The following is a 27,650-nucleotide window of genomic DNA, read 5'->3' on the forward strand; positions in this document are numbered from 1 at the left end:
TAAAGCAAGACCTGTTATTCTGTCAACTAAGTTTATACAAAAGCAATTTTCAGTACTGTTTGTATGTCCCCCCAATATATTTGGCCTTGTCCAGATTTTCTGCATTAAGAGGTTGAGAGGTACACGCAAATAAATCGTTTTATAGAATTAGGTATATCCAAACTTCTAAACTCTCCCCAATTTTGGCTCAAAATGTTGCTCTCCCCCTAACAATCCATCCGCAAAATGGCAAATTTGGAAGAAAATGTGGAGGGTTTACAATTAATAAATAATTGTAATGATCAGAGTTATAGATTACTTTTAATTTCAGAAATGCATGTCGATTCTCTTATTTTGTCAGCTGCTCAAGTTAACAGTACTAATATTTAAAAAGTTTCCCTTCTTTGACAGGTTCCCAGCTGTATTGTGTGGCTATTTTATATTTTTGCATCACATTTTTGGTCCGTTTTTCATACATTTGTGGTTTTCTGGCATATTAGTGGCAAATCATTAAAGACTGAAGTTAGAAAATAATGACAGACATTTGAGTTTCAGATTTCATACCCTTCAGAAAATTCATACTTATGCATGACCTACTATTCTATTATCTTTTTAAGTTTATAAGAGCATTATTTAAAAATTGTCCTTATTTTTGGGACTTTGTCCCACTTCTGTTTATGGCTTTGTCCAAATTTCTTGCTCTGAGGGTTGAAAGGTATGACAGATATGTCAGGGCCATCACCGTCAGCCAGAGACATTTCAAATTGTGACATACTTGTTGCACTTCACTTCCCCACGTAGTGACTCTGGATGTGTCCAAGCAAGGAAAGGAGCAGTTATGCAGTGTAAGTGTCCAGAGTATCCCCCCATCCAAGGTAGACACAAGTACTACAGTGGCTTTTCATCTTGATTGATTTTGCAGAATGTTCTGCTTTTCTGTCATATTTTATACTGTTGATTTATGCTTCTTCTTATTCAGAAAATGCATGTTGTTACGGTGCCTGTTGGTCTGTGTTTAAATAGCAATGCTTTAATGACCATCAAGTAAGCTTGTCTGAGACTGTAAGATGCAAGTAAGCTTTAATAAGCATACTGTTAAAGAATTACCAACATTGTAAGCAGAGAATATTTACATAACTAGATAGCATATAAGCTTTAGGTATTGAAATGTATATGACAGTATTTGTAATAAAGGGCAGGATTACAGCATTTTCAGAAGCTCATTACATTTGTTGGAGACTTGCAGTCATCTTTGCAGGCTTTACCCGTAAACTAAACAGAATGTCACTCTATTATGTGTGGTCCATAACCTATGCAGTAATCCTTTAAGCAATTTATCTTGAGCTTATTTCTTGTTTGCCGTTCATTTTTTACTTTTATCATGTTTTCCCCATGAAACAAGTAGATAGTTGTTGTCAGGCAGCAGATCTTTTTTGGATAAGAAACATTTTTACAAGTGGAGTTATCACAGAGATTGCTACTTTCAGCATGTTAATTGGTATTTTTATAAAGCTGAATGTAAATTATAATTAGAACTGCAGTGCAAGGAGAAGTGGCTTGATTTGAGAGTTGCTTGTTTTTTTATACTTGATTTTAACTGGCATTTAATTTTTTTTTTTTCATGCCACAAAACCTTTTTGTTTCCATCTAGATATTAAGGAAGCTGCCATGCAGCAAATGCATTGAAATATTTTTTCTTCTACAATTCATTTCGTCTTGATTGGACTCATAATGACAGTTTGGCACCCAAGGCAGCGTATTTAATTAATGTCTCAGTTTTTGCAGTTTTTAGCATAGTGCCAACCCTTTCTAGTTGGTCACACCCCTTCCTGTTGGCCCCACCCATTTAGCTGTCTCCTGCAGCCCCCCTTTGATTTGAAGTCACCAGCTGCCACTGCATCTGACGTTTTTCCATTTTGGAATGTTTTTGCCTTTGATCACATGGTGTCATATCTGGAACTGTTAAATAAATTTGTGATTATTAAAATATGTGCATCATCTTCTTTCTCTCATTTTCTCACTCTGTCTGTCTCTGTTTCCCTCTCTCTTTCTGTCAGATATACCATTCTGTATTTAGTTTATTCCTGTTATTTCATTTTAGTTCTCTCTACTTTGCTTCCTGACTAAATTGAAATATGTCTCACAACTGTGTAATCCACATTTTCTGAATCCTAGAATAAAGCCAGTAGATTGAACTGTCTGCCTTAATCAACAAGAAGCAGAAAACCATAAGCTACACACAAAGCAGATCTTTGAAATTTTGCATTCTGTGCTACTGCATTCATTTTTCAGTAAAATATGTGTATATAGTGTAGTCTATATTATGTGTTGAGAAATTGTACCAGTACACATCTGTATGTTTGTTAGTGCTCCAACACTTGTAAAGACTTTATACATTAAAATATATTATTTCTTGCTATCTCTTGCCAATGCTTCAAGCATCTGATACCTTTTTACTTCATTCTTTAGAAAATAATATAGTCAAAATGACTTTATAATGGACAATAAGGAAGCTGAAGTGATATTATTAAAAGGGGTGAACAAAACAGGAAAAGAGCAAAAAGTGAGCGCAGCTCTTCTCTTTTAAACTTTCTTTGTACGGAGGCAAGCCCCCACCCCCCGCATCACAATGTGAGAAACCGCTACATCTCCTGAATTAACTCAGAAATTACCATCCCTCAAATAAGAAATGACAGTCTGAGAAATTGCAGTCTCTGACTTAGTAAATAGAAGCCAAGATGTTTGGTCATTTAATCTTAACATTCTGGGACTCAGCATTGAGAGACTTGACATTTTAAAACGTTACCAGTAAAAGTAATATTAGCACTGACTGACATAAAATGTCATTTAATGTCACTTGAAAAGAAAATATGAACATTTTGCACAGACATAATTTATTGTGCTTTACTGCTTCAATGTGCAGAAGAGTTGTTGCAGTGCTTGGATTACCTGTGACATTTCTCATGTTTTAAAAGTTTTGCTTAATGGGACAAAGGGAGATCTTTTACTTTTTAGATATTGTCATTTGCTATTTAAGTAAACTGTTATATGTTACATGGCTTGTCTTGATAATGACTATGCTGCAAAGTGACAATAACTTTTTTTTTCTGTGTGCAGATTTTTCGAAGATGTTGGCTGGTATTTAAGAAAGCATCAAGCAAGGGTCCCAGAAGGTTAGAAAAATTTCCAGATGAAAAGGCCGCATATTTCAGAACATTTCATAAGGTATTAAGGAACACAAAAATTATTTCTACTGCTGTGGACATCTGTGTGTATGAGTTATATATCCTGAGTTTAACAAATACATGCTTATAGTAATATGTACACACACACACACACACACACACACACACACACACACACACACACACACACACTAGCATGGCATAGCCAGTAGGTTAATTTACAGGTAGCCATCTCAACAGTTGTCAAGCGTATTGAGAAGATGAGGCAGAGAAAGGTGAACAGACCAGTGACCACAACAAGTGATAATATAATTATACAATGACTAGGTACATTTTAAGGGGAAATAACATACATTTTACCATCAGATATCTTTTATAATGTGCAGATATAAAATGAGTTTACTAAAGCCTATTGTCTTTGATGGTACTACCAGGATCATAAGAGGGAATGTGTTACAGGTAATAAATGTGTGCTTATTACATGTCATATGTGTAATTATCACTTCCATCACTGGTATGATTCCATTATCATAAGTAGTACTGTCAGTTTCTAACTTGCTTGGTACACTGATTATGTTTGTAGAGTACATATCTATGTAGCAAACATTAAGATTTAGCAGAAAGTGAAAGTTTCAACAGCTGCTTTCTTTTGCTAAACTATGTGATATGTTAGAGACAGGTCTGTGAGTTCTACATATCATAAAATGAATAAATATTAGCAGAAGCAGCTGAGAAATATATCAGACTTTTTTCCATATACACTGAGCTGTTTTAAAGTTACTACCATTAAGGAGTGATGTCTCAACAAGCTCTAGTTTATGCAAAACATTCAGCATTCAGTAATCATTAAAATCTAGGGAGTGCTAGGAAGTGTAATACCCAGCAAGGCAAGACACCCCTCACTGAACAAAATAAACAATTCAGGAGTCTTATCAAGTCCACCCAAACCAAATTTCAGGTAAAGTTAGCCTAGCAGGCAAAGGATAACCACAAGGCCTTCTTTAGCAATGGCAACAGCCTTAATGTTAAGACACAAGATTGTGCTGAACTAATGGTAAGTGGAACTACTCTGCATGGTGCTGGAGGACATAGTAAATCTAGTGGCTGATAAATTTAGGTCCAATTTCATACCATTTTCCTCCACCGACACCACTCATGAGAGACCCTTGATCATAACTGTCCTGAGTATATCCTGCAGACTAGTCCTCAATTGTTCTCCAAGGCAAAAAACACTGCATCTGTAGACCCTGATAATATCCTGGGAGTCCTCCTGAAAAGCATGAAACATGACCTGTCTAACCCTTTTAACATGATTGTTCAACCTTAGCGTCCTAACTGGCATCATGCCCAGTGAATGGAGGATTGCAACAGTTATGCCTTTGCACAAGGGCAAGATATCTACTGACCTGGACAATTTCAGATCTATAAGTCTGGCTAGTCCCTTATGTAAAACCATGGAAAGTATTGGCTTGGGTATTATAAAGACGTAGGAAACTTTCGCTCACTGGATCCAACACAGTTTGGTTTTGTCAAAAAGCAGACTGTGCTACTCAACATGGTAAACTTTTTTGAAAATATAAGCTGTGGAGCAGGGAAAAGTGTTACACACTGCCTTTTTTGACCTGATCAAAGCATTCAACACTAGTTCCAATTTGGCCATTGTAGAGGAACTCCTAAAAACTAGGTGTAAACCCTTTGTCACCTGCTGGCTAGACAATCGTCTCACAAATAGGGCACAGGAAGTCAGGATAGGGGACTCAGAAGTACAGCTAGCCAGGGTGATAGGAGCAACTTCCCCAGGAACAAAGTGTTGGGTGGGAGCGATCAGTCAATCCTGATCTCTAATGCAATATCAGCATTTAAAAGGTGGTATTGCATTTACAGTTAAACCTGAGTGTGTAGCACTTCATGTGTGGTCTAAACTGAGATTTCTTCAGTTTAAAAGTTAAAAAAAAAATCTTTCTTTTTAACTAAAACCTGAGCATAACAGCATGTGCAGGCAGAGTATAAACGGTAGTAGTTTGCTTCAATTTAAAGAATAAGAATTTTTTTTTTTCAGTAAAAGGTTTGGGACAGAGCTCAAAATGGGACCTGAATGGCTGGGCAGGGGAAGTGGGGCTCTGCTTTGTCTGGTCACCTGGTTGTGTGTGCGGGTAGAAAGGTAGAAGGAACATCTGATTTTTTTTTTTGCTCATCAGTGGAAGAACTGGAGGATGTGGATTTGTAATACGTTGATCAGTACAATATAGCAATCAACTAAATGCAGTAAAGTGCTTACTTTTTTTGTTCTTCACTTGAAGAGGTGAGGGGATAGGGTGCTGGTTCATGGTAAAGGGAGAAGGTGATGACTGAGCCAGCTGCACTTCTGAGTGGACTGTACCTCGAAAAAAAGGTCAGTCATTAGCCGAGCCCATCAGTACTCAGAGCCGGGGCAACTCCTTTTCAGCATCTCTTTTTTTGGAAGTCAGAGCTAATGCCAAAGGCCACTAGTTGACCAATTTATGGGTGACTGCAAGCCTGACACAGTGATAGAATCCCCAAGGCCACTAATATTTTCCAAGAGATCTTACCACAAACTAATAAAAGGTGCAGGAGCCATGGTCTAATACTGAATGCCAAAGCACGTGTGACAGTTTTTTTTCTGAAAAGTTGGCTACACATGATAACTACCGCCTAGGCAATATACCCCTAAGAATACACCCAATGGTTAGCGGCTTGGGAACATATGTGGACAGTGACTTAGCTTTGATCATCCTATGCTTACTGTTGTAAGGAAATTATTCTATATTGCCCAACTTATAAGCAAAGGTTTGTCATCCAAGTCCAAGGATGTCATTGTCCTACTGTACTCAGCATTCATTACACCATTCATTGAGTGCAATGCTCCCTTCTCAATGGACCTGACCAGGCATATGCAACAGCTGGAATGCCCGCAGAGATTCTTGACAAAAAGAGTACAAGGCATAAGTATTGTGAAATATGCAGACCTCCTCAGAGGTGATCTATGCCTGGCTTACAAGGCATCATCTGCTTCAGTACCAATGTACTTACTGCAGATCCACAAGTTTGTTAGCATTAGAAATACCTAAACATTATATGCAACATAAATAGGACATGCTCAAGGGGCAGGTACATGTCTCAGCATCTCCACCTACTGTGGAAATAGCTTCCTATCCATGTGAAGGAGAGTTCATCCCTGGCTCTGTCATCTAACCCAACTATATGACTAGGCCCATTATCTTAGTAATTGCCAATGAACCTATGAAACTACCACAAAGCAGTATTAATTCATTTATTAATGATTTGATAGCTTGTCTAATCTAGTTGATCACAGGGAGACTGGAGCATATCCTGGGAGTCAGTGGCAACAAGTCATAGAAGGTGGTATTAATTCTACTGAGCCAATGTCCTTGTGAAATTAAGATGGTGGTGAAGCATCATCATGGTCTTGACTCATTAAGAAACACCACCGTATGATTCTTGATATTGAGAAGTAGTAGCCAAATGTCAGCAAGGGGAATATTTCACGTTGTTTTAACATGATTGCAGATAACATTTTGTGCAGTGTTATCTTGTGAAGAGAGTTGCTATAGGAGCTCAAATTTTCTTCCATAGACCTTTTTTTCTTCTTATTATTATTATTATTATTATTATTATTAATGCTTTATTGCACAAAATTAAGAATACCAAAAGGTAAAAAGATATAACATAATGGTTGTGATTGTTTGACATGAGCTATTCTGTGATAGCTGATAGAAAAAAATAATAGCCAAATAAAACTACTTCTCTTAATGACACAACTGCAAATATTATATATTGTACCATTTATATGTGAATGTTGAAGTTCACATATTCTTGTTTGCAGGTCATGCTTTTTAATAATGTAAAATGCCTTGGAGCAGAAAAAATGATGATGTTGGGGAAGCAACATACACCTGATGGGTAGAAGTGATAAGAGGGAAAGAATTCTTAAAGTGCTTTTGAAGGTTTTGTCTTCTCTTTTCACTCCATTACATGAGATGAAGTTAAGCATTATTTTTTTTTTATTTTAAGTTGTTTAGTCAGTGTGAGTTTAACAACCTTGATGTGTTAGAATATCATTTGCATACTGATAACACCAGAAACAAACATTAAAACCGTTAGTGAAATGTTCCTATAACCCATGGTAATTAATGGTACACACTTCCACAGTTTCAGTAGAAGCGAACTTTCTATGAGAACTAAGGTCTATTTTGTATGGAAATACAGAAATATGCATTGTGAGATTATATGTGCTATGGTTAAGTTAGAAGACTGCTAGGCTACAGTAAAATATTTTTGCTGGCACATCCAGATATTAACAAGCTAGTGAAGTGCTAACTTATTACATGAATATAATGGTGACTACGATTGATGTTATGCTTCTACTGAAAGTGTGGAAACATATACCCTTACTATTACTGGTGGTACTGAGAACTTTTAGGAGCATTATACTCAATAACCGATGTTCATTGATGTTGCTAAATACTGTGGTGATAATAACATCTGAATGCTGTAATCTAATACGTGCCCTCAGAAATGGTTGTATAATGTTTGTATATAAACATTTGTATGCTATTTATATACATTGTACTAAAGAGGTATCACACTATCATCTTAATGTTTATGGCACACCAACATGCATTGGAAATATTAATGAAGATGTGTCTTGCCACAGTGGTTTCATGTTTGAGGATCGTTAATATTGAATGCCAATGACCTTACCATGAAGATAAGACAAAAAGGAACAAAATAAATTGAACTTAGTACACATTATTCTGAATTAAAATATGTGGAGGTTTTGTGTATTTTAAAGTTATAAATAACAGAAGTTCTTAGGTGATTTGTCAATAATGTTATGACCATGCAACAACGTAAATGCCATGTATCGTTTGTAGCAAGATAATAGTAATAAAGTATCTTTATTAAACAGTAACTACAGGGATAGGTAAATGGATAAAACTTTATGGAAGAAAGTTCTGAAAGAGAAGGTGAGATTTATTTATTTGCTTTATTTGATATTTCTTTACTGGGAAATTCTGACTGGGATAACATCCCATTTTCAGCAGAAACATGGAGAAAAAAGCTCAACATTGACATAATATGGTTACAGTTAAACAAGAAAGTTCTTATAAAACCTAATACAGAAGAAGAACAACATATTCTTCACAACTTCAGTTCATGCAGAGTGAACTCATACTACAGAGTGGAAAAAGGTGTAGAGATACCAAGTTGAAAGCAGAACATTGTGAATAGTTAAAGGATTCATAAGCTGCAGCTCATAGAGATAATATTAAACATATTCAGTACTACTGTGGAACAGAGATGACTAAATAACATGGCCTAGGCACAATTATATTTACTCTTTATCTAAGACATAGATGGACTATGTTTAGAGAGAAAATATTAGTAAGATATATGTTGGGGAGAGGAGGGAGGAAGGGATTACTTCAGCCTTGGGTAGTGCAGGAGCAGAGGCAAGTCTTATTTAGGCATATTTTTAGTAGGTGTTCGATGTTGGAGAAGTTAGAGGTCGATCTAATTTAGAGAGATAGAATTCCATTTCTTAGTGACTGAGACTTTAGCCAGAGGATTTGTGGGGCTTAAATATGCTGAGAAGATGTTCAATTCGAAACATACCTAGTGTCTTCTGATGATCAGGCTGTTGCAACTTTGGCATTATAATATTCACTCACTGTCAGTCTAGAAAAACTTATAGGAAGAGTTTTTAGCAATAATCGAGAACACCGGACTGAAATTGTGTATTTGCTTAATGGCTGAAGTTTTATGGGGAAGTGTAGTTGTACGTCTACATGCTGCTGTCATAACATTTTAAATCATGACTGCAAAGACACTATTTCAGTAAAGTTCTCTCCATCATTGCTGGGTTGACAGGTACTATACTGTGCAGATTTGGTAGTTATACTTCAGCATAAGTTATTTCCATTGAACCTTTATATTTGAAAATCTTGGAGAACTTTTCCCCAGCATTTGGATGTTACAGTTATGATTTGTATCCATGGCTGAGATTGCAGTTTTCTGTTTTTGTGCACATCTCACCAAGCATACCTCACAACTGTTTTGGCTTTGCCTCAAAATGTTGGCTCTGTCTTCCCTAATTATTTCTTTCAGAGAAAAGGTGGTGGGTTATACTTAATGGATAAAGCAATAATTAGTTATAGACTAATTAAGATTCTCTTACTTTGTCAACCTTTCAAGATAATAGCATTTATATTTTAAAAAGTGTCCTTGATAGTTTCTGAGAGCAAGAGACTGAGTGCTGGGCAGTAATGGGGACATTCTTATTCACAGACATGAATTATGCTCAATCCAGTGTTCTCCATTATTGCCAATGTTTATGCATATCACAGTTTTAAATAAGGGATTGATATATTTTTTGAAAACGGGCTGCAGCTGGTTGTACATTATAGGTATTCTTAGTGTCATAGCAATACTGAATTTAACAATGAGTCTAGTACATTAGATTATTAATACAGGAAAATTAGCATATCGATAAGTTATAGTTATGTAAGATATACAGATGTGATGATTTTGCTACTGAGAGGCCTTTTTTTTGGCCGTGAATTCTCTCTAAGTCATAAAAAATTAATATGATAAATATATTGGCTGCACCTGACAGAGCACTATATGGGGTAACTGATTAATAATTTTACTATGAGTGGTAGATTTGAGAAATGTAAGTTGAGTGATTAATTTTGTCAGTCATGAAATATTTGCAGTATACTGTAATACAATGGAAGGTTGCATTTAAATTTAATGTCAAGGAATTGATGCAGCTTGTCTTCCAAATAATACAGTAGAACTGAAATAAGAAATTTGAATTATGCCTTCTCTCCTTTTTTATTTTTTGCTAGTCTGATTGGATAAAATTATGTTTGGAGAATGGACATGTCATTGGTTAGCAAATGTATAGGCTAATCATAAGCATTTAAGATTTAAATTAGCAAACCTACTCTGATTGAAGATTAATGGATATTCTGTGACCTGGCAGTGTTCTCATGGAAGGGTTATCACTTGTAGTTGATAATGGCCAAGAGGATGTTATGTTGAGTTCTTACTTTAGTTCATGACTTGAGGGCAGAACCTCAGACCTAAGAGCTACAAATCTAAAATCATACAATTCCAGAGTCAGTGAAGTAGTTAGAACAGTGCCATGAATAATAAGGTCTCTAGCAGGGAGCAGAAGGAATGACAATGCCAGTGACTTGAGCTTTGAGTTGTCTCAGGCCAATAAGTCAGACTTCCTTTGACTGTACTCTGATAGAAGGTTTCTAGGGTAGCTGTTTGGCTGGATGGAAACATCAGTACTACAAGGAATATTCTACTTAACCTTGTATCGAGAATTATAAAGAGAAGCAGTTCACAAAGAAGGAATCCAGGTGTAATATAAAGTCATAACTTATGGAGATAATAAATGATGGGTATAGTGATCATGAGCCATAAGAATGTCTTTGTGTTAGATACACTGGACTCTGTCTAATACATGAAATAGGTATAACACTGATAAAATGTAGAAGGCTGTATATAGTAGTTTGTAGATGATGAATCTGTAGGAAGATGTGGAGTACATGGGTTTCATTACAAAGCAGATAGCTGTATAGTTGCACCACTGTATCTAGATTTGTATAACTTTCAAAGTCATATTATACTAGAATGTAAGAAAGATGGTATCCAGTTAAATAATATTATAAGGGGGTATTATCCAGATTTTAGAATGGTGTTTGCAAGTTTACATATACACGCACAACACACACACACACACACACACACACACACACACACACACACACACACACACACACACACACACACACACACACACACACACACACACACAGTTTTATGCCTGGAAAAAGGTCAGTATAGGAAATTTAAAAAATGTAGCCAATTAGAACAGTTTTGTATGTTGTCCATAATGATAACACCACTGTATATGCTGTTTATTTCCCACTCCATTGTCTTCTTCCACCATTGCACCTTATTTAATGTGAATGTAAAGCTGTTACTGTTCCTTGATGTGCACCTTCACTGGTATCTGCTAATGAGAGTTAATAGCAAAATATAAGCAAGAGGAATATTTTTGGTTATTATTCATGACTGCAGACCACCATGCATAGTGCATTATTCCTCTGTCTCATACACCAATCTCTACCAACTCATTGGCCATCGTATCTTAATGAAAACTAGTACTCTACAACCCAACACTCACCACTGAACTGGTCAGCATTTCTCAGCAATACCTGTTTTATACTTAGAATACTTTTTAAAAAAGCTGTCTTTGGGCACTCCTACAGTTGCATGCCCATGACTCAGCCTTTCATAAGATATGATAAAATAAAAAAAAAGCCAGAATTGTTGCATGTACTTAAGTTATGTCATAGACAACATTGCACCCTTTTTGTTCCACACTGTCCCACTTTGAATTTTGAGTGAAACATAGTCTGATATATGACCCCTAGTGACTCTGCCTCTCATAAACTAGTGCAAACAATGAAAGACAGGTACAATAATATAAATGTTGGCAATGGATTTGAATTCCATTCTCTTTATCATAGCTTCAACTAATCTATAATTCTCATTTCAGCTCAGTAATGGTATGTGTTGATGGCTACAGAAAGACAGAAATAAAATAAATTTCTGCATAGCTGCATGTTGTCCCTCTTTGCCAGCTACAAATTGCAAATGATTAGGGACACACTTTTTATTTATTCATTCTCCGTTCTTTCAAAAACAAATATACTAGCAATACCTACTCATGTACTTACATACTTTTTTTTTTTTTTTGCCAATGACCAAGCCTAGCACAAAACAGAGTAAGAATACACAGAAATGGAAAAATGTGTTTCACTGGATTGTTGGATTTCGGTAATTGTGTTCCCTGACACATTCCTACTCATCTTTGTCACTTGCATTCAAAATTAGCACTTTACAATGCCTGGCAGCCCTCTCTCCTGTTACTTTATCCTGACCTCTCACATACTAGAACAAATGATGGTAGTGAGAGAAGAAAGAGAAATATAGTGCAGTGTGTCAGTAATATGGGTTCCAGCTTTTTCCCCATTTATTCAACTCTGCAACAAATGCCACCTAAAACATCTGGCCTGCTAATATACGGACAGTGTTAAGCCAACTATACTTTCATCATTAACACTGTTTTGGTTATAAAACACAACTGGTCACATGACAACGTTGAAAATACAATGCAGCCACAACAGCTGCAGACAAATGCAGAAGTAAAGCACTGACAGTGAAAACATCATGGGATCATTTTAAAATAAACCAGAGTGAAAAAGAAGACATACTCAGGGGTAGAGATCTGTCAGGGTCTTTTGAGTGTAAGTGCAAATATATTCGAAACCATTAATTTTATTATATATGCACCAGGGTGCACTCAGTTTCCAAATTAGTAATGTGAGCAGCACAATTAATATCAACATGAAGAACATAGCTGCAAGAGATGTACATGATATGAATATTTTATTTATATTGCATGTTGTTGGTTTTCTTTTCCAGGCTGAACATGAAGTAGGCCCATCCAGAGGTGTACTATTGTTAATGAATTTAAACAAAAATAAAATTAAATAAAAACCAAATTCACACTAATGCATACAGATGCTGAAGGGTTCTGGGATTAAATTTGTGAGACATTTTCCTGCAAGCAACAATGTCAAAACTAAAAGGCTGCAGCACAACTTCACCTTAGGGCAGTGTGATCTTAAAGCAGAAACATTGCGGCATTGAATGCTGTTGAGTAACCCACTACATTGCAACAATCCCTAAGGAAAGCTACCCTACTGTATTCTAACAGTAGAGTCATCCACAGTAGAATAGTGATCTTTGTGGCTGTACAAAGCACAGGAAAACCAGAGACAGGGCATATAGCTGAGGGAAGAAAGGCTAAGATAGGCTGAAATTGAAGTACTTTATCTATAAGCAGGGAGAATACTCCGCAAATTAAATGTGTAGTGGCATACCTGTAAAGCAGAACAGGAGGCATATACCCTTATGAATATGTGGGTATGGGCTTACTATCCTACTTTACAAACAGGACAGGAAGCACATACCAGAATGAATATTATTTTTAGTGATCACAAACCTCTCTGACATGCCAGAACATTACAAATGATATAAGGAAAGAAACAATCTCTCCATTACATTGCTGTACAGTCTACAATATACATGAAATTACTGAGGTATCTCTCAGTCTCATTACAAACTTAAAATAGGGAATCCTTACCAAATAGAATGTCAGGTAATCCCGTTCAAACAGTAAATGGCAGCAACCTGAAACTATGTGCAATGGGACAGCTGTAATACAAGCAGAAATATACTGTGCAGGTAAAACAAAACAGAAACAGTATCCTGTATCATAATGGACTATGCCAACACAGCAAATTAAGTGTAAGGGCATGGACAGAATAGTTCATGTTACAGAACAGGAAGAAAAGTTGAAAATATACAGTGCTTTGCTTACACATTAGTGACCTATTATGTAAGCTGACAGCACTTGCATCTAGTTGCCCAGCCTTGCTAAACTGTAGAAAATGGATACCAAGCAACCCTCTACAAGTATTGTTGACATGATGGATACTGCAGATGAGTACAGGCCAGGTCAGCTTGGCAGTAGATATTAGATAATGCCAAGCCAATGCTAATGGTAGAGGATTACCTGTATCATTTAAAGTGTGAAATGCTATCCAAATGATACTGGGCATATATCAAGTGGAGGATAAAGGCCTATAGAGGCTGAGCTATTTTAGTTTACCAAGTAGAGTGGGTAGAACTCCAGAAATCCTTGCCAGACCAATGTAGGTCTGATGCAACCAGTGCACAAGCAGCGGTGCTCCTTGCAGAACTATGGCAGAATGGAGAACACAGCAACGATTTGCCTAGTCATGTAATGCAAAGTGTTCTTGGAAAGGCAAATGACAGTGTGCCACAAGGGATGTCATGTCATGTTACACTCATTGCACCATTACCAGAAGATGACAGAGGGCCTAGGCATTCATTTCTATACCCCCTGCAACCCTAGCAGACAGTGATGTCAGCCGGTACCCACTCTGCAGTGATACCTTTCTCCTAAGAAGAAAGTCAGATATGGATGACAAGGACACTCTTGCTTTGCTCACTACAGAGCAAAATCTGGCAGATCTGTGTGGGTAACTAATTACACTTGGGGATGGCACATTCCTAACACATGCAGAAGTGTACTGCCAATTGATCACCTTGCATGGATCTGTTGGCATTCCCGCCAACACTAGGATTGTTCCCCTGGTTTATTGTCTAATGACTTGGAAAAAAAAGGCAGTGTATAACAGTGTGTGGTATTTGCTTGTGGGGATGGGTGCAGATTTCTGATGCACCTTTCATCCAGACTACAACATGACTGATTTTGAGAAAACAGCAATTCTTGCCTGTCATAAGGCATTCTGCAAGAGTATTCTAAAGGACTGCTTGTTTAATTTTGCCAAGATTATTTGGCAGCAACTCCAGCATTGTCACATTGTGGCCCTTTATGATAAAGACACGCATTTTCTATAGCCATCCACAATTTGATTGCATTGGCTTTCTTACCAGAAGGTGTTTTTGTGCCTGCATTTATGGAGATTGTTTCTGTACTGCCTGAATGTAATAAGCCCATATCAACATTTCTGTACCAACATTATGTATGCGGCGGTCCAGGGAATTATGCCACTTGCTCTTCTGCACCACAATGACTGCCAACATCTTATCCTCTGAAATTCTGGAATGTCTGTGATGTCTCTGACATGGATCTTCCATAAACCAGTAATCAGGTGGAAGCATGGCACCACCAGCTAAAGGTGTTACTTAGATGGCCTACAGTACTGTTTTCTGACCTTCTGTCTGTTCTGCAAGAGGAAGAAAACCTAATTGTTAATGGAGAGATCACTTCTCAGAGGGATTCCAGTGATGCCACGTAGAAAGGCTATTGTTGTTAGGGAGTGTTGCCTAAAATACATCCTCCAACACAAGTGTGACTACAACAATATGCAGGATGTTTCACATGCTGTGGCATATTTTTACATTTTGTAGTTGTATTTGCATATGGCACACACCAAGCACTGCACACATCACTTCACATGTTATATTAATAAAGGCTTTGCCCATTGTACACTTGTTTCACAGTGCCACATTCATGCCCCCCAGCATCTGGTTGCAGCAGCCTGCACTGCAGACAATTATGCCTTTGTGCTCCTGGGGGCATGCATGTATGGTGCAGGGGATTCTACTATGACCACAGGAAATCTCCATAGCCATATGTCACTGCTGCAGCTAGAGTGTCATCCAGCTTTGTGTCCACATCCAGGTGTCTCACAGGGAATTGTCACGCTGCCTAGGCTCCTGAATCAAAATGACAAGATATAAATACTTAGACAGAAACATTAAAACAGGAATTAAATTTAAGGCATCTAAAGAAGAGATGAGAAATGTCATACATGTGTTTGAAACTGATGCTACAGAGCAAGAGTGATTATTCTCTGTTTTACAGATTATTATAAGCAGGATTAATGCATTAAAATGAGAATAACTTGCTCAGGTATTTGCCTACAAGCCAGTATGTCATAAAACAGAATAAAAAATCAGATGTGGACAAGATTAAATGAGATTTCTAGCATCTGCATTCAAGCTTTTTCTTGCAGTTCTGCTTTTTGTTCACTACTTTTACATTTTACATATGAATGTCTCATGAAATAACCAGGTAGGGCCACTGAGCATAGTGTCCTTTCAGGGTAAACTGTGAACAATGTCTGATTAAGTGACTTGCTCATGGTTATACAGCAGGCAAATAAACTCTGAGGGAATAAAATGCTGGACCGCAGGGACTACATCTCATAACCTTAACATCTGCATTAATTGATGGTACTTTCTCTTAAGCACAATTCTTATGAAATGCTTGATAATGCATCGGGCTACATAAGGCCTCATCAGTCACAACCTGAGGGAAAAAAAAGGCAGCCAATAAAAAAACACATAACTGTTTGCTACACTGAAATATATCAAATGTATTTTTCTTCAGTGCTCTGTCCCCATTTCCATCAATGATTTATCTTTGCTTCAAATTCTGCAAGGAAATTTGTTAACTGCCAGAGAAAGTTCTGCCCACACTATAGCAAGCACCTTCTCTATGGGTCCACATAATCATGATGTGCTTATAGGTTCATACCTTCTTATGTATACATATTCTTGTACTCACAGTTTGTGTGTTAGTTACTGAACATGATGGAAACTCCCCTTTGGTATAGAAGGCTGTGGGTTCTACTCCCACCCTAGGTAGCTTGATTACTGACATTGTAGAGTAGTATAAGAGTGGTGCTGCACTACTGAATGTGCTGGGGATTGAACCCAGGCTCCATATATGCAAAGCATGTGCTCTACCACTGAGCTACATCCCCTTACTTATAGAAGCAACAGACATCTGTCTACTGCCTATAACTTCATCCCTCCACAGACCTACTATCACCTATCCATACATTCTTCTAAATCCCAAATATGCCACTACATCATCTCCCATATCTAAAACTTTTCACAAGACTCACAATCTTAGCCAGCTTTCACAAGTGCGTCTCTCACTGTTACTTAACTATACCTGCCACACAATTCTTAAACCAGAATACCACATTTTTCTAATATCTCCCCTAGTCTACTCAACATTAATTAGATTAGCACCCTGAAAGAGAAGCAAACAACACATGCTCCACCATTATCCAGCATTGTCTATAAACTCAAACCCAAGTATAAGTGGCTCTTCAATGGTCACATTGCTATCTGGACATTATTAGTGCGAGGGGATATTCATCCCAATCCTGGACCCACTCAACTAACCTCAGACCCCACCAAGCCAGTCCCCAAACATCCAAAAACAGCAACAGACTATCTTTTCAACCCTCTAGGACTTAAAATACTACTCAATAGCCTAAGAAGTCTCTATAACAAAATCACAGAAGTTCATGCCTGTATAGCCCACTGCTCACCTGATCACTTCCTAGCCACAGAAGCCTGGTTAAAGCCAATTACCAACTATACAGAAATACTTCCACCAGGTTATAATACACTCATACTAGACAGAACTGATAAAAACACAGGTGAAGTTGTTATTTTCTACAGTATTTTAGATCTCTCTAATTTCCATGATACTCTACCCCATTGTAACAGTGCTGAACTTCTCATCTTACTCCTCAGACTAGATGTTTGCAAATATCTAGTCATCATAATCCTGTACATAACACACAGTAAAAACATTTCCATCCAGAAGAGCTCCAGTCCTGGATCTCAGCCAGCCATAAAACTGGAAACCATCTTGCTAGGAGATAGTCTGGAAAAGGATAGCTTTAGAAAACCCAACAAATTAAATTAAGCTGTACAGCTTTATCACTTGATTAAAACTTCAACTACAGTTAACAAGGCCACATCTAAAGAATCCATCCTAGACTGGATTCTAACATTCACCCTAAACAGTGTTGCCACACTTAGTGCCCTACCTGATAGCCTAAGCAACCAGCAGCTAAGCTGAATAGTCAGACACACCAAACATTCCCACAAGGTTCATCATTATAGTACAATCAGAAACCTCAGTAACTTCAGTAAAGATACTTTCACATCCATTCTGCTCCAGATCAACTGGGTTGCACTTAGGACTTTTCCTGTTGGTGAAGCCACCCCTCCAAAGAGTAGATGAAGTTCTTCAATCCATCCAGAACCAGTTTAGATCTACTGCACATCTTTGGAAACTGGAGCACCTGGAGAAAACCCACATGAACACAGAGGGGACATGCAGCCTCCACACAGAAGACATCCCAGGCAGGAATCAAACTGGAGAATCTTTTGCTGTGAGGCGATAATGCTCATGACCAGTTATCTAATGCCCTTGCCAAATTTCCTCTAGTAGTAGAAATACTACCCTGGGTCTCCCCTGAAAAGAGGTTACTAACTTGGTGGGACTAACCCAGTCAATAAAGAATGGATAGCTCAATAAATAAATAAATAAATGCATATAATTTTGAATTAAACAAAATGGTAAAAATGTTTTGGATAAGGATGGGAAAAACTGGAACTTCCTTTAACTTTATCTTATGTTAGCTGAGGAAGCAGCCAGTCTTCTACTGACTTTTGTCCATTCAAACTGTTATATGGAAGACAGCTCAGAGGAATACTGAATACAAACAAGGAGATTTGAGAAGAACAGATCTAGAAGACTGTCCGGGTTAGTTTTGCAAAAGATGGTGCAAAATTGTTTAAAGTTCACTCAGCAAAAAAAAAGCCACATTAATGCATGTCACTATCTGTCCTTCTCATGTCCTCTACTCTGCTATTGATAAGAACATCTCAGAATAGTCATATTGCATGGTTTCTTGCAGCCAGATGTCTATTTAAAATCTTGAGTTTCACTTAAAATACCCTTCACTGCCTGAGTCCAACTTATTGTAAAAGGTTCTGAGACCTTATGCTCATTAGATCATCAGGACAGGGACTTCTGGTAGTTCTCCTTATCGATCTTGTAACATCTGTTAGGTTATCTTTTAACTGCCTTGCTGTATTATCTATCTAGACTTGAACTCTAGAACCACATTCCTTTTGGGTATCTTTTTATTCTTAATCTTTTAATCTTTTAACAGTTTCTTGCTGTTACGAATTTTAGCTTTACCTTTTAAGTATATTGCTTTTTGTTTCTGTACTATTTTTGTAAAGTTCATAGGACATAGACATTTACATACTTTTAATAAAATGGAATCATCTTTATGTTTATAATCCTTGTATTCTAATAAGGCATTTAAATGTGACATCTTTCTTTAATTAAAAAATTTGAAAACTTCAGATGAGATCTGAGTTTTTTCTTGAAGATCTGAGCAAAAATTCTCAAATAACATTAGTACTCATACAAATTAACAATAAATCAAAAACTACAACAGGAATACAGTACCATCTGTGAAAATGTGTAGGATGCAAATATTCATTTAAAAAAAGATAATATCGATAATAATAACAATGCATAAGTAGGAACAGTTGATGCTACATTGCAGATTATTTCACTTGTAAGAAAAAAAGACACTTAAACAGAAATAAATACCATATTATGTTAGTATAAAATGTAATAGGCCAGAATCTAAAACAATTTACAGTTGGTGTGACATGTTATAACAGTTTCCAGGGCTCTCCTAAACATGAGTGATTCTGCATTGCATACATAAAAAATAAATCACCTGAATCCTCTTGGTTTAGAAACTTCCTCAGAATCTCATAAAAGTCAAATGGAGGCTGAGGGAATCAAACCATGGACTACAAGAAGCAGCTCATTCACATACTCTTAATCCTCTACAATAACTACCAGATAGGTGGAGCAGTCAGCACACCTGGATCTAAAAACCTGTCAACCTTCACTTCCTTGAATTTCTATGAACATCTGGTTAACTATACATTGGTGTCTCATGTCAATTTTTGCTGTATTCTTGATATTTTTGCCCATTATTGTCAATGTTGATGTTACTGTAGTATACCATATGTACTTGTATGACAGCATTGAAATTGCAAAGCAAAACTACAGTGTGTGGTGCACATAGCTCTCAGCTCTCCAGATTTTTGAAAAATATCCATATTTATGACTCATATTTTAGGTCTATTTCTCATAAAATTGTAGTTTTCTGACAAACCACTAACAAATCATTGAGGAATGAAGTCAGAAAATAATGGCAAACATTTGATTTTCAGAGTTCATATCCTTCAAAATGCATGCTAATACAAAACCTGTTATTCTATCAACTTTCTACGTTTGTAAGAGCAATATTTAAAAAATGTCCCTATTCTGGGCCGTTGCACCCCCCCCCCCTTAATATTTGTGGATTTGTCCAATTTTTTATGTGAGAGGTTGAAAGGTATGGTGGTGTGACTGTAAGTAGAAAGAGGATGAATGACTCATGTCTTATTTTATTAGTTGCCTGGTAATCTTTATACACTAACTGTTCATATACCTATCAATGTCTGTACTGTGCACACTACAAATATGATACCGATATGATCTTTTCAAGTTATAAACAGTTTTCATTGTACTTTTTGCCCCCTGTTTAACTAAATCAAATAAGCCGCGGTTGTACAGTGGTAGCATTGTTGCCTCACAGCAAGAGGTTCTCCTGTTCGATTCTCGTCTGGAGTGCCTTCTGTGTGGAGTCTGGATGTCCTCCCTGCGGTCGAGTGGCCTCTGAAAGACATGCGTGAATGGGTGTGCCTTCACTGAAGGTTGGGTGTCAGGCTGGCAACTCAGCACCATAAAAAAATCTATTGCCAATCATTAGCGGACCGGAGTTCTGCTGTGGTGACCCCTAACCAGGAAAAGCCGAAAAGACAAACAACAACAACTTGCTTAATACAAATATCCTTTAAGATAAGTCTGTCTGCACAGCAGCTGTAGTACTGCAAGCATGACAAGAGAAACTGCCGTTATGCATGTACTGTCGTGCCTAAAATTGAAGTGGAGCTATGAAGCATGCTATATCCTTACACATTTTTTATGCAAAGCTCTTGTCCTTTCACCTGCTGTCCATGCCATCAGCTGTAATTTTAGGAGAGGTCACACACTACCAATCTACCACAGAGTCCAGTGTCTGAATCCTCTGCTACTATCCACTGCAGTACCATTGGCTACCCAGCAGCTGTATATGTGGGATGATAAGACAGCATTAGAATACATGAAAGGTTCGGTGGTAACCTTGACAAGTCAAGGAATGTGCCATAAATGGATAATGTATTAATTAGCATAAAATGTTATCAAATTGCATTATGTCTGTTTGACATAGTGATATATAGTTGGAGCAGCAAAGCAGAATCCCTCACATCTGCCTGTGTCTGTCAATATTCTGGGCTATTGCTGAAGGATTTGGAATAGCATGAACATTAAAAAGGAAGCCTTCAGTACCCTATCACAGTTATTTGCAATCTGATCTAATGACTTATTCAGAAAATGTATTCCAGAAATTTTGGGGAGGCATAACTGAATTGCTCACAAGCTTGGTCATATGTTTCACTGATACATGCAAGTAATTAATATAGAATGGTATCCAGAAAATGCACTGGTTCACACACAACTTTTAGGTGAATGACGTGTAGTGTAGTGTCTTTACTATAAGCCTTGATAAAACAAACAAATCTCCAAATTACAAAAATAAATGTAAAAGATACAGTTGGTCTTTTAGGTAGCTGGGTCATTTTCTTGTGGATTTTGAATAATGAATTAAAATGCAAGTACTTCAGAAACTTGTGTCTTAAATGAGTGCTACAGGTCTGGCAGTTGTGACAGAAGATTAAGGTTACAAGCTATTAACGAGCTACTTCATATGGTACAGAGTTTGATTCTCTCAGCCCTCATATGCCTAGTGTGGGACACTGAGCAGGTCACTTAACCAGACAGTACTTTGGAGAGATTGTGAATTTGGATTAGGCTCTTTAATGGTCTTCTGGACTGCATTCCTGCTAACTACATTTGAGCACAGTAATACATGTTTCAGTCATATTGGCACACATTGAGTATTACAATTTGCTGCAACATTAAGAGAAGAATAACACTTTTTGTTCATATTGTAACCAAGCCAGATAATAAGTTTCACTGTGTTTGTTGTAAAGACTGGACATAGTACACAGAATCACTTGCTTAGACACTTATCATGTTTTATAACTTTTGGAAGCTAGGGTTACCACCTGTCCCTCTTTACGAGGGACCATCCCACTTTCAGCAGTTGTGTCCTGAGAAAAAAAACTAAAAAAAATGGCAAATGTCCCTGAGATTTTAAGACAAAATATATTTCTTAAGTTTTCTTTAATAGTTGCATGAAACAGTTATGTTGTATCTGAAACACATAAATATACAAAATAACATGAGCAAGACAAATTTTACAAAAATAAGCTTTTTTTATTTTGACAAAAAAGTGAAGTTCTGTCCTTTGTATTGGCCATGGGTGTTTTGTCCTGCAAAATCTTACATTTCTACAAAAAATGTCCCACTTTGGGCATTTGAAAAGGTGGCAACCCTACTGAAAGCACACATGTAGCTTCACTCAGGCACAAGATTAAATGGTGAATAAGAATTAAACTTAATCAGAAAACACATCACTCAGATTGCTAAGGCTAGGCACATTCCCAGAGACTGTGTCATCTAAACCACTTAGTGGACAGATGATAGGCCTTTTTGGCTTAATAAACAGTATGGAGGGTAATAACAAGCTGGTTTATTAAATAAGGTAGATCTTAAAGAAAATACATGTATAAATTACTCTATTTCCAAAACACAGCTTATTTCTCATGGTAGTATAACCACTATCAAGGAAAGATAAACTATAAAGATAAAATATAATTTTGATAATAAATAAGGTAGTCAGTTATCAATAACAGGATTATTAAATAATCATACATAGCAAATGAACATAGAAGACACAGATCTACTAATTAAGCTAATGAACAAGAGAGGCAGGATACATTTTCCTGTTATACTTTTGTTTAAATCCCTTACCGGGTAGTGTATTACATTTAAGTATAAGCATATCTCTTTACATCGCAACAGCTGTTTTAGGTCTTTACTTGATCTACAAGTAATAGTAACCTTTACTAAAACATGGCTATTTAGAACTAGTTTAATAGAGCTAAATCTGGATGTATTTTATGATGTTTCTAACATGTTCTTTTAGTTTCACCAATGTAAAAAAAATCTTAAAGGAACATGATACAGTACATCATATCTTCAGTTTGTAGATTACGTATCTCTGATGTTGAAGACTTAGTGTTTTGAAGTCTGACAGTGGTGGGGCAAAGAAAGCACCCATGAAAGGGGTCAATGCATTTGTGTGCTGGACAATAAAGGAACATTGAAACAGAAGGGAACTTAACATAACTATGAACTATCACGTTCAATAAAATAAGAAAAAAATGTAGATTATTATAAGGCAACTGGGTTATCACCGGATCATCCAAAAATCACCCCCTTAATTTTTTCAAATGCCTGAGTAAATTCTTCTTATACAACAAGTTTGGGAATCAAACTTCTCATGACATTTGTTAGACCAATCAACATAACAGGAATCAGAAGCCTTGCAGCTTTCAGCTGTATGCTAAGTAAACCCAGCAATGCTAAATGCAGTATAATGTATGCTGTCTAATAGTTATTCACAACCTCAACCCTGTTGTACCCCCTTTGTTATAAAACTCAGAATCACTTGTTGAGATTCTTCTAGAAACACCTTTCTAGAACTACATAATCATCTTCTTTTGGGAAAGAAGCTAAAACATGAGGGAATAAAATCTACTACCATGGAGGAAGTTCAAAGTTGAAGTAAGTTTCCTGAATATCTTATTGCTGATTGGCAGCCTGGGATTCCACATAAAGTGAGATCGAAAAAGTTCATCTCAGCTGTATGACAAACAAACTTTCCATATCCAAAATAATCGCAACTCAAAAAATAAATAAATTAATCAACATTGTGTGTGCACCTTCCACACAAATCTAATGCAATCAGTAACATGGTAATAATGAACCACTGGACATAGTTAGATTTGACTACTATATGTGTATTCTTGCTCAAGTAAGCCCATTAGCAAACTTATATGAAAGAGAGTGTGGAGAAAGCACGTATATCAGTACCCATACACTGATAATCATCATGATAAACTGGGCGGCGCAGTGGTGCAGCGGTTAACGTTGTCGCCTCACAGCAAGAGGTTCTCCGGTTCGATTCTTAGCTGGGGTGCCTTCTGTGTGGAGTTTGCATGTTCTCCATGTGTTCATGTGGGTTTCCTCAGGGTACTCTGGTTTTCTCCCACATTCCAAAGACATGCATCTGGAGCATTTCTCCCCGGGTCTTCGCTGAAAACAGGCTCTGTGGAACCTAGTCGGACTTTCCCGGTCAACAAATGTTAAATTAATAAAAATAAATAAAATAATACATTTGTTCATCAACTATAAAAAAAAAAAAAGTTATTAGCAAGACAGAGATATGTTAGTTCAGCCAACTTGTTGGTTAAAGGGGTATCAGACTGAAAATAAACCAAAGCCTTTTAAGCAATACTTTTATTTAATGTCGGTATATAAATTAGCATTGCTTATATTAATGTCTTCCTGACAGATGAATTAGGAGTTTTTTTTTTGGGGGGGGGGTTAGAAATGCCTCTAATATATCACGTTATTCAACAGATATTCAATGATAACTGTACTTATTTGTTCACACAAGAAGCCATTAAATGAAAAAGTCTGTCTCCCAGGGGTGGAGAGACAGATGTTTGGACTTTATGAAGGCATTAAAAAGAAAAGGGTGGGTGCTATCTGAATGCAGGTTTTAACTGGTATTCTTCTTGAAAAATAAAACACCACATCCTTATAGGTTCTTACAAAGCTAATAGCCAAGGAGTCCATCAAGAAGCAGAGCCACATCACCCAGTACTGGTGGGAGGCTGACCTTCGACCTTTAAGCAGATTGACTCCACATATTCTAGAGGACAATTTACAGTCACCCATCCCGTCATTTAGACTGCTTTAAACCCTGCTAGGGAAATACTCTGCTTTATAGGTAGGGGGAACCTGTTCCAAAAAGGGACGATACATTCAGTTAGATAACTGTTATGCCATCTAGTGTTGTTGATGTGGTAGTACAGGTTTGGATGACTAGGGTGGGTGTTTGCTTTACTACTGGCTCTGTTTGGGTGAAAGAGTTCAAAGAGTGCTGGATCATTTATATCTAAGAAAGCTAAGATCACCCCTCAGGGACTGTATGACACTGAGTAAAGGGGAGGGCTTTTAGTCTGTCATAAGGGCACTGAGACATGAGATCATTTTGGTGTGAAAATGTTGAGCTCTTTGAAGATGATTTAGGATTATTTGTGAGTTACATGTTGAAGGGTGCATTATGTTCAATGACGGGCCTAATTAGGAATAAATAAAGTGAGACCATTACTTCTATGGAAGTTAAGAAGATAACATGAAGGCTAAACTGTGCAAAGTAGGATTTTTACTCACAACAGAGATATGGTGCTCAGAGGAGTCTCTGTTATCAACATACATACCCAAGTTCCTGATGATCATGTCAAATTTAAGTGGAATGTTATCTATATGGTAAGCAGTAGTAATGTAGCGTGTTTACAAAAGGAAACTGTAATGCATTTCTTAGTGTTTAGGGTAAGCCTTTAATTAATACACTGAGTATTTCTTTGGTCCATCCCTTGCTGGAGACGTACCCTTACTTAGAAAAATTACCAAAGGACCAGATAAGCACTGTGGACTGTAAACCCCCTATCCATGGCCTCAGTAACCTTTTCAAAGTACAGACCCAGGCTGAGCAGGCATGATCTGCCTTAACTTGTTTTGTTTTTAGGAGTAAAAGGTTTCCGATATCATTGTTTATTAGTCTGATCTTGCAAATAGTAATAGTGAGGAAGAAGGCTTGTAATTTCTAGGGTCAGTAGAGACACCAGCTTTATCTAAGGTCACCACAACTGGCATTTTCCATACCTCATGGACATAGTCAGTGCAAAAACCTATGTTAAGGAGTTGATGGGGAGGTTTTGCTAGGTTGTAATTTACTCTCTTCAGCAAACACCCAGAAAAATTGTTAGGCTCCATGGAAATAATGTTTTTAATTTTGGAAATTACGAAAAGGGATTGTTTCAAACTGATCTCAGAAGGAGATGTGAGAGGCAATGAAGGGAAAAGAGGAAAGGATGAGTGTGCAGTAAGTTGGAAGAGAATCTGCCCTCAAACATATTAGCAACATCCATGAGGTTAGAGAAGGAGGTACCATCAGGGATAAGTTCAGTACAGATCTGCTGCTTACCTGTAAGCTTCTTAATATTACTGAAGAAGGCCTTATATTTTTCTTCTGAATTAGTTGTAACCACAGGTTCATAGTTGTTCCTACATTTCCTAAGTCTGAGGTACTCATCCATTTTAAATTCTTTTTTTAGAATGATAAAGTGCACATCTTTTAATTATGGCCAGGAGCTGTGGTAGCACTACCATATGGGTTCAGTTTTAAATTTGCCATTATGCTTATGCCAAATTGGTATGGGTGCCTCAGTGCACCTATCCAAGAGGTAGTAAAATTTAGAACACCAGCCATCAGCCTCGATTACATGGCTTGCTGTGGAGATGTCCTATTTGTGATTATCAATAAAATAGTTTTAGAGTACTTCCCGAATGTACTAGAGTTATTAAATGCCAGAAAGCAGGCCTTCATAGAGAATATCACAATGATATGGCCAGATTTGACTATGGAAGGGGGTAACAAGCTGGGTGGTACAAATGAGAGAACTGTTTGGGAAGATAAGATCAAGAAATTAATTTCTCTGGTTGATAGCGGGACAGTTTTTCAAGTGTAGCACACCTCTCAAATGCTCGACATTTGGTGGAGTACTCAGATTCTAGCATTAAAAATTACATCTGCTCCTGTTCTCTGATTTGACCTTAGACTGCTCTGCTTTCTGTTGTTTCATTGGCTCAGTTATAGCAGCAGTGAGATAAAGACACATAGGAGCTTGTCATGGTCAAGTTGAGTGAAAGCAGACATCATGTATAAGCCAATGTCACAGTACCAGCATGGTCTTCTTCTTCTTCTTTCGGCTGCTCCCGTTAGGGGTTACCACAGCAGATCAACTGTTTCCATTTCTTCCTGTCCTCTGCATCTTGCTCTGTCACACCAACTACATGCATGTCCTCTCTCACCACATCCATAAACCTTATCTTAGGCCTTCCTCTTTTCCTGTTACCTGGCAGCTTCATCCTTAGCATCTTTTTCCCAATATACTGTGCATCCCTCCTCAGCACATGTGTGACCAACATAATCTTGCCTCTCTGGCTTTGTCACCAAACCTTCCAACCTGGGCTGACCCTGTAATATACTTATTCCTAATCCTGTCCATCCTCATCACACCCGGTGCAAATCTTAACATCTTCATCTCTGCCATGTCAAGCTGTGACTCCTGCCTTTTTGTCAATGCCACTGTCTCCAACCCATATAACATAGCTGGTCTCACTACCCTCTTGTAGACCTTCCCTTTCACTCTTACTGGTACTCGTCTGTCACAAATCACTCCTGACACTCTTCTTCACCCACTCCATCCTGCCTGTGCTCTCTTCTTCACCTCTCTTCCACACTCACCATTACTCTTAACTGTTGATCCCAAGTATTTAAATTCATCCAGCTTCACCACCTCTACACCCTGCATCCTCACCATTTCTCTATCCTCCCTCTCATTCACACATATATATTCTGTCTTAGTCCTGCTGACCTTCATTCCTCTTCTTTCTAGAGCATATCTCCACCTCTCCAGGGTCTCCTCCACCTGTTCCCTACTCTCACTACAGATCACAATGTCATCTGCAAACATCATAGTCCACGGGGACTCCTGTCTGATCTTGTCTGTCAACCTGTCCATCACCATTGCAAATAAGAAAGGGCTCAG

General features: G+C 37.4%; 1 protein-coding gene across 1 annotated transcript in view; it reads left to right on the forward strand.

Annotated features, from left to right (window-relative positions):
• Window positions 1-3,101: 3,101 nt before the first annotated feature.
• DOK6 (docking protein 6) overlaps window positions 3,102-27,650 on the forward strand; it is a 1,595,884-nt gene continuing 1,571,335 nt past the window's right edge. The window contains exon 1 of the mRNA XM_044066258.1: window positions 3,102-3,204. The gene's annotated coding sequence lies outside the window, so the exon portion shown is untranslated. The remainder of the gene's footprint in view (window positions 3,205-27,650) is intronic.

Source organism: Protopterus annectens, chromosome 3.part1, assembly GCF_019279795.1.
Source record: "Protopterus annectens isolate FY-2018-M chromosome 3.part1, PAN1.0, whole genome shotgun sequence".
Taxonomy (NCBI): domain Eukaryota; kingdom Metazoa; phylum Chordata; order Ceratodontiformes; family Protopteridae; genus Protopterus; species Protopterus annectens.